Source organism: Sciurus carolinensis, chromosome 12 (genome assembly GCF_902686445.1).
Source record: "Sciurus carolinensis chromosome 12, mSciCar1.2, whole genome shotgun sequence".
NCBI lineage: Eukaryota > Metazoa > Chordata > Mammalia > Rodentia > Sciuridae > Sciurus > Sciurus carolinensis.
This window is the reverse complement of record NC_062224.1, coordinates 15,898,407-15,913,184: the sequence shown is the minus strand read 5'-3', so window position 1 is coordinate 15,913,184 and position 14,778 is coordinate 15,898,407.

Sequence of the window (14,778 nt, the reverse complement as noted above, 5' to 3'; positions counted from 1 at the left end):
TACTACTATTTAAAAAAAAAAAATGAAAATCACCAGTTTTTTAGACCTATCAAAGAGTTCAGGTTACAGAGAAATATTTAGCCTCCAAGTCTGAAGAAACATTCAAATACAGAGAATATCAGCAAAGATGGGTCTACCTAAAGCAGATACGCCTGAAGCTATAACTGAGAGGAATACATCAGTGATCATTTTGACTAATTTCTGGGACCCTCTTGTGGATTAGCCTGAGAAAAGTTTAGCTCCAGACTTTGAAAGGGTCCACAATTATGTGACTTAGACCTCTGGGAACCCCACCAGTTTCTAATGGTGAATATCTGAGAATTCCTTCCTCTTTCAGAAGAGAAGCAGAAAGTAACTGTTTTGAAATATGTTCAGAGTGTTTGTCCTAAAAGTCTGCATTCTACAACAGTTTTACAAGAATCTTATCTACCTGGTGAAGGGCAGTTACCCATTAGCCTTCCTGTGCCATGTAAGAGGGGAAAATGAAGGTCAACAAACACTTCTGAAGGTCACAGATAAGGGACTGAAGACTCTTAAGAACTGAGTTTTAATCCTAAGATTATAGAGTACTCCCCCAAATCTTTCAATCACATCAACAGGGTTTCAATAAAATGACAATGGATTAAAACTGAAGGACAGATTACATCTAAAAACTTCTCAACGGGACTTGGACAACTAGGGAGAAAAGGGAAGACCATGAAGAAACACGAAACAGTTAAGCTTCTGGCTGGATTAACATTATCTCAACTTAAAACTTATGCAACTTCTACTGTCCAATATGCCACGCCCATTCTTCATATAAAATGACAATATGCTAAAGCAAAATCAAAGTCTGAAAGACACAGCAAAGATCAGAATTAGATTCAGGTATGATGTAGGTTTAGAATTATCCAATAGGCTATTTGAAGAATTAACATTGATATATTAAAGACTACAAAGCCAAAAGTAGAAAACATATAAGAACAAGTGAGTAATGTGAGCAGGGAAATGGAAACCCTAAGGAAAAAATCCAAGGAAAATTGCAAAAATAAAAATAAAGAATAAAAAAATAACTAATGCTTTGAATGGACTCATCACTGGACCAGAGAAGGCCAAAGAAAGATTCACTGAGCTTGAAGATATACCAATGAAAAATTTCCAAAATACAAAGATTAAAAAAAGAATGAAAACAAAATCCAAAAACTATAGGACAATTACAAAAAGTATAAAGTATGCAGAATCAGAATAACAAAAAGAGAAGAAAGAAAGGAGCTGAGAAATATTTGAAACAATGATGACCAAATTTAACAAAAATCAATGACAGACATCAAACCACAGAACCAGGAAGCTCAGAAAACTTTAATACTCCAAACTGACGGCTAGACATACCTTATGTAAACTGCACAAAAACAAAGAGAGAGTTACAACCTTGAAGGGAGACAGGGAGGAAGAAGCGTAAGAACTAAATTCTCATCAGAAACTCTACATGTCAGAAGAGAATGTTGTGAGTTTTCTTTTTTTATTTTCAAAAGTTGCAACATATTTTATTTTTTTATAAGCGTTAGTATGTATTTTTTTTTCAATTTTTATTTAGCTTTTAATTTTTTACAGACTGCATTTTGATTCATTGTACACAAATGTGGTACATAATTTCGTTTCTATGGTTGATGTAGATTCATGTAGATTCATGCCATTCGTGTAATCATACATGTACGTTGGGTAATGATATCTGTCTCATTCCATCATTTTTCATACCCCCTTCCTCTCATTTTATTCTACATATTCTAAAGTTCCCCCATTATTCTCTCATTCCCCAACTCCACCCCAATTATATATCATCCTCCACTTATCAGGGAAAGCATTCAGCCTTTGGTTTTTTGGGCTTGGCTTATTTCACTTAGCATGATATTCTCCAATTCCATCCATTTACCTGCTTCTTTATGGCTGAATAGTATTCCATTATGTATATATACCAGAGTTTCTTTATCCATTCATCTGTTGAAGGACATCTACGTTGGTTCCACAATCTAGCTATTGTGAACTGAGCTGCTATAAACATCGATGTGGTTGTGTTACTGTAGTTTGCTGATTTTAGGTCCTTTGGGTATAAACCGAGGAGTGTGGGATAACTGGGTCAAGAGGTGGGTCCATTCCAAGTTTTCTTAGGATTCTCCACACTGCTTTCCAGAGTGGTTTCACCAATTCTCTTTTTTAATTTATTAATCTCATTTTATTTTATTTTTTTTGGTGAGGTTATATTTTCTAATTTTAATATTTTACTCATTTATTCAGATTTGTGGGCTTATATACATATATATGTCCATAAACAAAATTCAAACAATTTTGTTCCCCTATACCTCCTCTGCCCTCTTCCGTCCCCATCAAACCTCCTTCGCCCCAATTGTCTCTCTTCTACTTTCATGGCATCCTTTTTATTTTTTAATGCTTTTTCCCCTCTAGTTACCACATATGAAATAAAACATATACTAATTTTCTCTTTAAGTATGACTTCTTTTGCTCCAAAGTTATGGTCTCTGCTTCCGCCCATTTTCCTGTAAAAAATAGATTTTTTAAGTGTTGAAAGAAAAAATTCAAGAATTCTCAATCAAATGAAAATGTCCTTAAAAGTGAAAGAGAAATAAATACTTTCTCAGACAAACATAAACTGAGGGAATTTTCTACCTGTTTAACTACCCTGCGAGAGATATTTAATAACTAAAATTATTCAAGAAAAAACCAGAAAATATAGGATAGTAATATACATCTACCTTTTTTTGGAGAGGGGAAGATACTGGGAATTGAACTCAGGGGCACTTAATCCAGTCCTATTTTGTATTTTATATAGAGACAGGGTCTCAATGAGTTGCTAAGTGCCTTGCTTTTGCTGAGGCTGACTTTGAACTCACGATCCTCCTGCCTTGGCCTCCCAATCTACTGGGATTTACAGGCCTACATTTTTTAAAAAGGAAAAAACCAACAAAGAAGAAATTAATCACCATGAAATGAAGTATTTTCAATTTCTTTTTCTTATTTGTTCTAAATTTTTTGTTCAAAGGAGTAATATGAATAATATATTGGGTCACATGGATCCTTCTCTAAAATAGACCGTATGTTATGCCACAAAGCAACTCTCAGCAAATAGTACATTGGCTGATTTAACTCACTAGTAAGTAAAATGGATGATAGGAATGTTATAAAGAACTGAAAATAATCTGTTTTAATTTGTTATATGGGGCCTGCACTACTTGTAAATTGGTGTGTAGTGTTATTTGAATTAGATTAGTTGAAAATGTATACTGCAAACTCTAGAGCAACCATTAAAATTTAGATTACATAGAGGGAAATGAGAGGGGGACGTGGCGGGGGTATGAAAGGTGGTGGACTGAGACAGACACCATGACCCTATGTACATGTATGATTACACAAATGCTGTGCATCTACATCGTGCACAACCATAGAAACAAAAAGTTGTACCCCATTTGTGTATGATGAATCAAAATGCAGTCTGTAAAAATAAAAAAAATTATGTATAAAAAATTTTTGTTAAAAGGAAGAATAATCGATATATTAAGAAAGGAGGGAAATAGAATCATTTAAAATGTTCAATTAAAATCAAGGAATACATAAAATAGGGGAAGATAAAAAGAAACAAGGAGCAAAAATACAAGAGAAAAAATTACAAATGTACAATACTCACACAAGTATATCATTAATCAATAAATATGAATGATTTATGAGCACCAATTTAAAAAACAGTTGAAAACACACTCACACACACACCTTTGTATTTTCCACCAGAAACCCAAAGTAAATACATAGATACAGATAAGTTAATGTAAAGGAGTGAAAAGGGACATATCATGCTAACTTTTTTTTTTTTTTTTTTTTTGTGGTGCTGGGGATTGAACCCAGGGCCTTGTGCATATGAGGCAGGCACTCTACCAACTGAGCTATATCCCCAGCCCTCATGTTAACATTAATCAAAGGGATGACATAGTAGTTACATTACTTTTAGACTCCAGCACAAGGAAGGGGATTAGGGATAAGTCTAAGATGACACGGTGATAGGACTGTCATTTTGTAGTAATCTTAAACCGCTAAACACCTAAAAACAGAGCAAATATTAAAATACATATGGAAAAATTTGGCAGAATTCAATGACGAGTAGGCAATCCACTGTTAGAGTTGGAGATTCAATGCCTCTCTGTCTATAAATTACATATCAAACATGAAGAAGTTAGAATATAGACAATATGAACAGCTCCATTCATCAAGTAGCTCTAACTGATATTTATAGAACATTCAATCCAACATCAGAAGAGCACACAATTCTTCTTAAGCTCACACTGAACATTTACTAACATTGATTTCATCCTGGGCCCAAAACACCTTTCAACGAATTTATAAAATAAAAATTATCCAACATCTGCTCTCAGATGACTGTGGAATTAAATTAAAAATCAATAACAGAGAGAAAACTGGAAAATTCCAAAACATTTAGACACTAAAAACACTTGTCTAACACCTGGGCGAAATCTCAAGAGAAATCTTAATTTTGAACTAAATGAAAATAAAAGTAAATCAAAAATTTTAGTATACAGTAAAAGTAGTGTTTGGAGAGAAATTTATAGCATCAACTGCCTACATTGGAAAAATAAAAATGGTCTAAACTCAATAGTTTACATTTCCACTCTAGGAAACTAGAGAAGGAAGAACATCTGAAACCTAAAGCAAACAGGTTAAAAGACAGAAATATTAAAGCATTAATCAGTGAAACTAAAAGGTGGAAAATAATAGAGAAAATTAATAGAAGCAAGTGCTGTTTTTGGAAATGATGAATCAAATGGATAAACTTCTGGTTAGACTAGCCAAGAGAAGGGAACATGCAAACTATTGCCATCAACAATGAGAGGTGGATTATCTCACAGAAACTGAAAGGATTAGGATAAACTGTATGACTTGTCAAAACAGGATGGTTTTGTAAATCTGGATAACTGAACTCACAAAGCAGTTGGAAGTCCCTGACCTTGATTTGAGCTCTATGTGCACTTCTGTGGGACCCTGATTGGAGAAAAAGTGAAGAAATTCATTGTGTAAGAAATGGATTTCTTAGGTGAGAACTTCATTCTCTCTCTTTCTTTTTCTCTCTCTGCCTGTGTCTCATTTTCTCTCAAATGTACTTTTTAATCATTATAATTTCTCTTTCTACTATATAGCAAAAAATTATATAACTTAATAATTCATATGATAGATCGTACTAGTCTTTCCTCCCTTGCCTGAATGTAAACTCCACAATGGCAAAGGTTTTTTATCACAATTATCAGCAACTACCTTTAGTGACTGGCACCTTGTGTGTAATTTATAAATACTTCATAAATAAATTTCAGCAGCTAAGGAGCTTATGCTGTGGATATAAGCCACTGAGTTCTGACACCTAATACTAACATCCTTTTCCTTTTTGGGGAATCTACACCTGAGTTAGCAAAACCTATTTACCCCCATGGCAACATCAACTCGGAAAGTGTTTTCTGTCCATTGCTGGTCAAGTATGGACGTAGTTTCTAGACTGTAGTAAATGATAGTTCCACGTAAGTTTTTGAAATACGAACTAGTAATGTGGTAAGTATGAATGCACAGAAAGGCGTGGCAAGCAATAGAAGAAACTAGTTTTAGGTCCTAAAGCAGTGACAGCAGCTTTATGCAGCATTTGGTCCTTGGTTTCACTGCTGTTGGTAATGTCATTCCCAAGGTGTGTTTATGGAACCGGTTCACAGTGTACCCGGATGCCTTCCTTCCTTCTTGAATTTCAAACCTGTGTCACCAGCACTTTGAGAGAATTTTTTTTTTTAAAGCTATTCTGTATTCTTTTAATGAAACACTACATGGTCTAAATTAACTAAAGTTGCTTTCTGTTATTTACATTTAGGTATTTCAGGATTCCATAACATTTTCAGCAGCATACAACACAGAACATCAAGTTCAGAGCCCTACGTGAATTTTCAAATGTTTTCTTTAATGCGCTCTCTGTTCCTCAATAAGGCACATAATAACCCCAAAACACTGAAAAGTTTTTAACCTAAACAGAATATAAGCATCATGAATTTAATTTTATATATTTGATGAGGGTTTTAAATGGAATTAAGAAGCAAATTGTGGTATTGTTTTTAATTAATGTGTAAAATGCGTTATAAATTCTTCAGTAATTTCTAAGCAGATATTTATGGGAGATTCAATAAAATAGTTGCATAGACTTTGAAGAACTTGAGAATTTTTATAAATTTTTCATGATTTATTTTCTTCCTAACCAGAACAACTCTCAGAATCATACTATAGTCAGTACAAAACTATGGTAAAGGGGAGTCAACTGCAATGATTTTCGCCCTTGATTTTCTACTGGAAAAGGCTTAGACCAAAAAAATATACATAATATTAAATGCAAAGTCACTAAAGAAGAAACCTGGGGCCAGTCCCATTTGATCATATCTTAGAAGTTTCCTACAATAAAGAATTTCCTACATAAATAATGCAAGCAATTTCGAAGGCCACATTGCTTTTGTCTTTTCATATTTTATACCAAATTAATAAAGAACATGTAAATATCTTTTTCGTAACTGAATGTGCTGCAGGAAACTGCAGAATAATTTTTGGAAGAAGGAGGTGGCTTCGAGTGAACAGATTCCATGCATTTCTGTGCTAATTTGGCTTGACAGCTCAATGATTGTTCTATACACAAAAGTTAAAATAGCAGAAACAAAGACAGCTGAGTAGCACCGGGTTGGGAAAGTTCTCTACTTCCCTCTGCTGGATGCTAAGGGATATCCCTGCGAGCAGGCTTTTCTCTATGGGGAAAAAAGATTATGCTGGGAGAAATGCTTGTTTTCTAAGTCATATTTTATATATGTGTGCTTTAGAGATGGGAAAATATAAAATAGATTAATTTCAACACAGAAAAGTTTTAAAATGAGGACTATGAAGCATTTTATTCTCAGTTGCCGAAGATGGTACCTTGAGAGGCACTCCTTTTTAAGCATGGTTTTGTAAGGTTATAAAGATATTATGTACCCCTCTTTATAATTTGCATATTTTCTTTTGGACTTCCTACATTTGAAAACAAGCCAATTTTCATTTATTTCTAGACAGAGGCTTTCCCGAATTCCATTTGACTGTTCTTCATTAAACTAGATGTTAATAATTATTATCTTCAGATGACTTAGGATACATCCTTAACAAGGAAAAGAAAAAAGATAAAGGGTGAAGAATGAGCTTACAATTTGCTAGAATTTCTTGGCAAGGTGAAAAAGAAACATAAGCTTTATCTATGAAAAATAATCAAATCAAGTTAATAATTATTCACAATTCTAACTAGTAAAAGGCTTTTTCAAAAAATTAAAAAATAGTGGCAAGCAATCAAACCTATACATCCAAAAATAGAAGAAAATGTGTTTTCTTTTTTCTTGCTCTTTCTTTCCATCCCTTTCCTCTCTGTTTTCTTCTATTTTCTAATAATGGAGGTCAATAAAAGTTAAACCATAAGCCTAGGGTAAGAAAACTAAAAAATATTGGGGGGAAACTACAATTCGAATTTTGTGCTAATTCTTTAACATGTATCAAATTCAAGCATGCATGGCACAGAAAGTAAACTATGAGACTTCTTCTAAGTAATATTTTCAAAACTTATATTTTCGTAGGAGCCACTATCCCATAGAAAGGCATTGGAAAAGAACTAAAGAACTTTGAATATTATTGTACGTTTGGGAGAGTGATGCTGTCATTATAAATAAGAATAAGCTGCGATGCCGGGTGCATGCCTGTAATCCCAACAACTCAGGAGGCTGGGGTAGGAGCTCAAGCTTAAGACCAGCCCCAGGGACTTAGTGAGACCGAGTCTCAAAAGAGAAATTAAAGGAAAAAAAAAAAAAAAAAAAAAGAACTGAGAGTGTATTTCAGTGGTAGAAGTGCCCTGGGTTCAACCCCCAGAAACACACAAAAAAATACGAAATAAGAATGGGATTGGGTAGAAAGATGAAAGTGAGAGTGTGGGTGGAATTAGTCATCCTGCTTAACAAAAAATGGAAGGAAAGCAGAACAGAGGGTGGGGCCTCCCACTTGCCATTTATCAACATGGTATTCAAGTCCTACGAAGTTGCTATAATAAGAAATAAGATAACTGCTAGCCTCTGTGTATCTTGAGCAAAATCTCATATCAATCAGAATCCACTGGACCAATAGTCCCTACCATAGCATTTCAAGAGGGAAAGAATTCGATGGAGGGAACTAGAGACTTGAAAAACTATTAGCAGAATTGAAGTCCAAAGATCACTGAAGCCAGAGTTAGCATCCAGGAAGGTAGAAAGAACTGGGATAACAAGAGCTAGCTGATAGTGATCCTTGTTACCTGTGCCATAGAAGCCATGGATTCTTAGTAGGATGCCAGCTCTTTTAGATATTATGTAGCTCACACTTCTCCTTGCATGACTTTTGACACAATCAAATCTTTCTTCATATGGATTCAGAGATGTTTCATATTTTTACGTAGTCATATCTATCTTTAATCTTTGTGGTTTGAGGAGTGGGACTCTTTCATAGCAAGATTTTTCCTAATACAATTATGGCCGAGATATTATTCTGCATTTACTCTAATTTTTATAGTTTTCTTTTAATTGATTCCTTTTACATATTGTCATTCCACATTGGACTATGGAATCAAACTGCAAATTTTTAGTTAAAATACCCCATCGAGATTTTGATTGTGGTTAAAAGTGAATATGTGGATTAATTTGAGAGGAACTCTAATCGTTGCAATATTACATTGCTTAACTCAATTTATTTCTTTTAATCTTTTCATTCAGAAACATGTCTCTCAACTTTATTTTTATTATTTTTTATTCTTATTTGACACAATAACTGCATATTTATGAGGTACAGGGTGACATGTAGATACATTTATACAGTGTGTAATGATCAATTCAGGGTATTTGGCATATCTATCTCCTCAAACATTGATCATTTCTTTGTGTTGAGAACATTCAAATCCTTGCTATTATCTATTTTGAAATATACAATTAAATATTGTCAACCACAGTTACCCGACTGTGCTATAGAAATTGGAAGTTATTTTTCCTATGTGATTGAACTCTTGTAGCCATCAATCATCCTCTCTCATTTCCACCTCCACCCTCCCACCTTTCCCAGCCTCTCATAACTATATTTCTGTTCCCTACTTCTCTGAGATCAACTTTTGTAGCTTCCACATGTAATTGGGAACATGTGACATCTGTTTTTCTGTACCTGATTTATTTCACTTAATGTTATGCCCTCCAGTTCCATCCATGTTGCTACAAATGACAAGTTACATTCTTTTATTGGATGCATGATGTTACATTGTGTACATATATATTGCACTTTATTCATCTGTCCATGGATGTCTCAGCTGATTCCAAAGATTGGCTATTTGTGAAATAATGCTGCAATAAACATGGGAGTACTGAGGTCTCTTCAATATACTGCTATGCTTTCCTTTGGATATGTACCCTGTTGAGGAATTGCTGGATCATATGTCTAGTATTTTGAGAAATTTCCATACCATTTTTTATAATGACTGTACTAATTTACATTCTTACTGAAAGTGACTGAGAGTTCCCCTTTCTCCACATTCTCACCAGTAATTTTTTTTTTTCTTTTTGAAAATAACCGTTCCGGGCCGGGAAGATAGCTCAGTTGGTAGAGTGCTCACCTCGCAAGCACAAAGCCCTGGGTTCAATCCCCAGCACTGCAAAAAAAAAAAAAAGAAAGAAAAAGAAAAAAAAGAAAAGAAAATAACCATTCCAACTGGGATGGGATAACATTCCATAGTGGTTTTGATTTGCATTTCTCTGATAATTAGTGATGTTGAACATTTTGGTATACTTGTTGTCATTTGTTTCTCCTCTTTGGAGAAATGTCTAGTCAGATTATTTGCCCTTTTTTAATGGGATGGTTGTTATTTTGCTCTTGAGTTGAGTCCCTTATATATTCTAAATTTTAATCCCTTGTGAAATAGTTTGTAAATATTTTTCCTGCTGTGTAAGTTACCTTTTAAATCTCTTGATTGTACTGTTTCCTTTGCTGTGCAGAAATTTTTATCCAATCCTATTTTTAAATTTTTGCTTTTGTTGCTCTGTTTTTGGTGTCAAATCAAAATGTCTAGATCAATGTTCTGAAACTGTTCCCCTATGTTTTCTAGTAGTTTCATACCTGTAGGTCTGCCATATAAGTATTTTATTCATTTTGAGTTGATTTTTGTGTCTGCTGAGAAATAGGACTCTAGTTTCATTCTATAAATATGGTTTTCCCAGCATCATTTACTAAAGGAATTGTCCTTCCTCCAATGCATGTTTTTGGTGCCTCTGTCAAAGGCACATAAGTTATGTGCTATAAGTTAAATCTCAACTTATTAAGCCATCTTTTTAATCATCAGAAAAATGTTATAGCTTTTTTATTTCAATTTTGTTTTTTTCTTTGTAGGTTTTAGTCTTAGATATTTTATACATTTTGTGAAAAATACTCCTTCATTTTAAAAAATTATAATAAATAATAGATTGAAAAATATTGGTATTTGTATGCTATCTTGGCAATTAGCCACATTCTTAAACTTTACTGTTTTTAGGTTACTTGTCTATTGATTTTCATGTTTTTCAAACTCTAAATACCAATACAGTTTTGTCTCTTCCTCCCTAACTATCAATATTCTCCCTTTTTTTTTTTTTTTTGCGGTGCTAGAGATTGAACCCAGGGCCTTGTGCTTGCGAGGCAAGCACTCTACCAACTGAGCTATCTCCCCAGTCCAATGTTCCCTTTTTTCATGCTTTATTTTTTGGTAAAATGTTTCATATAATGTTGAAAGTCTGGAAAAATAGCAGGCATCTTTTTTTCTGACTGTGTTGGAAATCTGTCCAGTATTCATTATTCTGTGGCATTTTTGCCATGATTTTCTACTATGTGTCATGTATAACTTATATATAACAATGCTGATCAGAAATAATTGCATATTATCAAATGATGCTAGAATCTATTGAAAGAATTATCATTATGAGATTTTCCTTTTCAGTTTGAAAATCTAGGTTTCCTTGTATTTAATCATTCATGTATCTTCACTAGAGGCCATTGGTCATTATTTTAAGGACCAGTGTAAGCTATTGAGGTTTTTTACATGATTCAGTGGTCAACATTATTATTATTGTTGTTGTTAATTATTGATTATTTCTATCTAATTATTTGCAAAGTAAAATTTCTTAAGCAAGGATGGTTCTCTCAGACAGTGAGATGTGAGAAGTAAGGAACACCCAGCTTTCTTGGTCAGAGAGCAGGGTATGCAAAACGTCTCTAGATCCTCTGTCTTTTCTATGTGTACATAGAGTTTTCTGTGTGTACATAGAGAGAACATGTCTTCTCTAAGACACATGGAAGGAAAGAAGTTCGGGCCTCCAGAACCGCTTCCCTGTCAAGACAAGTTTTCTCTGAAATCTGCACTCAAAGAGCCAAGCATGTACTTCAAAGACTGAAGAAATGCAATTCTTTTAACTGCCTGGGATTGCTAGTGAACACTAGAAGTTTTGTATTTCCAATTCAATCTCTGTTAAAAAAATAGGGCTTCAGTCTTTGGGTCTTGAATGCTTCCAATACCGCAATGATAGACAAAAGAGCTCCACTCCACACTAGCATTAAATCCTGAAGATATTCTGAATCCCCTTGTGGGGTATATGTGTATGTGTTTCTAGGGATCCAATCCAAGGCCTTGCACATGCTAGACAAACACTCTACCCCTGACCTTCACCTGCAGCCCTGAATCCTTTATTAGTTGCCCAGGAAATTTCAATGTTTCAGTTGATTTAATTGCAAATAGGGATAATAATAATAACTACATCACAGATTGTAATTATTACAAGGACTTGACAAGTAATATATGTAAAGTACTTAAGACAGTTTTTGACATCTCTGAGTAGGTTACCTAACTACAAATAGATAAAATTATACCTAGCAACTAGGAGCTGAATACAGTGCCAAAGGTGCATATGCGTATCTATTATCTATTGTCATATAGCAAATAACCATAACATGACAGCCTAAAACAACACACTTGTATTGTCTCATCATTTCTTTGGGTGAAAGTTACAGGTACAGCATAACTGGATATCTTGCTAAAGTTCTCACAAAGCTGTGATAAAGAAGGTGACTGGGCTGTGTTCCCACGGAGAAATTGATTGGCAGAGAATCTACTTCAGAGTAACTGAAGTTGTCATTGGAATCTGATCTCTTGTGGTTATAGGACTAGAGACCCGTCAACTCTCAGACTCAGAGAAGCTCAGAGAATCCCACGTAACATGACCATAGAAGGGGCACATGATCACACTCTGTTGATCAGAAGCAAATCTCAGGTCCCAACCAGAATCAGAAGTTAGGATTATGTGTTGATATGAACACTTGTGGAAAAGATCATGAGGAGACACCCCACCTTCTCCCACCACACTGTGACTTTAGGAAGGCTTTGTATACAACAAATGTTTGTGATTCTGTAAAACAATTTCAAATAGGACTGAAGGTGCTTTTCATTTCTGTATATTCAAAACTGATGCTCTATACGCTATGTACTAATATTGACACTTTTATTTTCATTTAACATGACATCTTGGACATGCTCAATGTCAATAAATATTCTCACATGGTATGATTTTGATGGGTGTGTTCTACTCGGAAGACAGGATTGAACATTGTTTGAGAGCTTGGGTTGCTTCCAGAGATGAAAAAACTTTGTGATTCCAGCCGTCACTTCACCTTCCTAAGACTGAGGCCCTCTCTTTATGAAGAATAGTCTCTTCCAAATAGCATGATTGTGGATTGAAATATCATAATGCACAAAAACGTAAGACCTATTATTTTCAATACACTACCTTTAACATTTAGAATTTTCCAACTTCATGCAATACACAAAAGTACAACCCATGCTCTATTTTAAAAGTTTGGAAGCATATCTCTAATTCCTGAAAATAAACAACTGAAAATAGAATTTCTTCAAAAAAGGATATGCAAATTTTTAAATAATGTAGTGCTTGTCAAGATGGTGGAATGAAGGAGACATCATTACCCTATACATGTATGATTATATAAATGGTGTGAATCTACAGCGTGGACAACCATAGAAAGGAAAAGTTGTACCCCATTTGTGTACAATGAATTGAAATGCAGTCTGTAAAAATTTAAAAAAAGTAAAAAAGTAAATGCTCATTTACATTCTCACTATCATTGTATAAAACTGTCTTTTATTCCATATTGTTACAAACACTGAGCATTGTCATTTTCAAAAGAAGCACAATAAATTTCATATATCAAAAAGATGGTACCACCTTGCTCTAATATAGATTTTATGTTATGTTGCTGACCTTTTACTTTTATCAATTATATTTTTTGAACAGTTTCTTCTGGATAATTGACACTTTTCTAACTCATTTAAAAGATAATAACACCCCCACAGTAACTTTTAAATCATGTATTTAACATATTTAAATGGTCAACTCTATAAATGCATTCTTGTTTCTATCTTTAGCTTTTCTTCTTGAAATGATAGACATTTCTATCTACTTTGATTTTTTTTTTCTAAATTGCATTTCTTTCTAATTTAACTAAAAAAACATTTTGGAACATGTCTCATGTTGGATGGATTCTCCAGAAGTAGAGCCTGGAGCAGATTTACCGTTTCTAAAATATTTTTTTTTTAGTTGTCAATGGACCTGTCTTTTATTTATTTATATGTGGTGCTGAAATTGAACCCTGGGCCTCACACACGCTAGGCAAGTGTTCTCACACTGAGCTATAACCCCAGGCCACACATTTACTTTGGTCAAGTGATTTATTGAGAAAGTGCTTTCAGGAGAAGGCTGTGGGAGTGAAAGAAGGATGGAAAAGAGAAAGAAGCTGAGTAGGGATATGGTTCCAGGTGCTCTGCCCTCAGCCTCAACCCTTGTGGTGCACCTTAAAGCAAGGCAGGAGCTTTCTGGAACCTTCCATAATCATTCACTAGGGACTCAGGTGTAATTCAGAGCCAACTCTGAATGGAACACTGATTTCAGTCACCCCAAGAACTGAAGAAGTTTGCAGGACCCACAACAGAGAGCATATGGGCAAAGCAAACCAGTTAAAAGTGTTCTAGGATAGTGACTTTATTTTATTCTTTGAAATATTTAAATAATGACATATTAATGATGTTTTGATTATATCCCTTACTGGGTTTGGCTCTTCCAGCTTCAATTCAGGTGTTGGGCATTTTTTGTTTTATTATATTTATTGTTTTATTCATTTTGGACTAGTGACAGAACCCAGGGACACTTTACCACTATACTCTATCCCTACACTTTTTAATTTTTTTTTTGTTTTGTTTTGTTTGGGGACAGGACTGAGAGTGGCCTTGAATTTGCAATACTCCTGCATCAGCCTTCAAAGTCACAGGGATAATAGGCATATGCCACCACGCCCTGCTCCACTTGGATATTTTTCACATCTCTCTTGACCTAAGATACAACACAAATGAATATTGGACATGTAGAGAAAATCTAAGGGACAAATAATAGAGTGCATTCTCATGTCCTCATTTGCATTCTCACTATAATTGTGACCTAATTTCCTGGAAAGACTAAATTCTACACTCTTTCCTCTGAGAGTTCTTTCCCAGTGCTGTCCTTCTTTATTCATGTCACAAGTCCCAACCGCTTATCCAGTAAACGTGCCCTGCTCCAAGAATATAATGCAACTCAAGCTCCATTTGAGCCC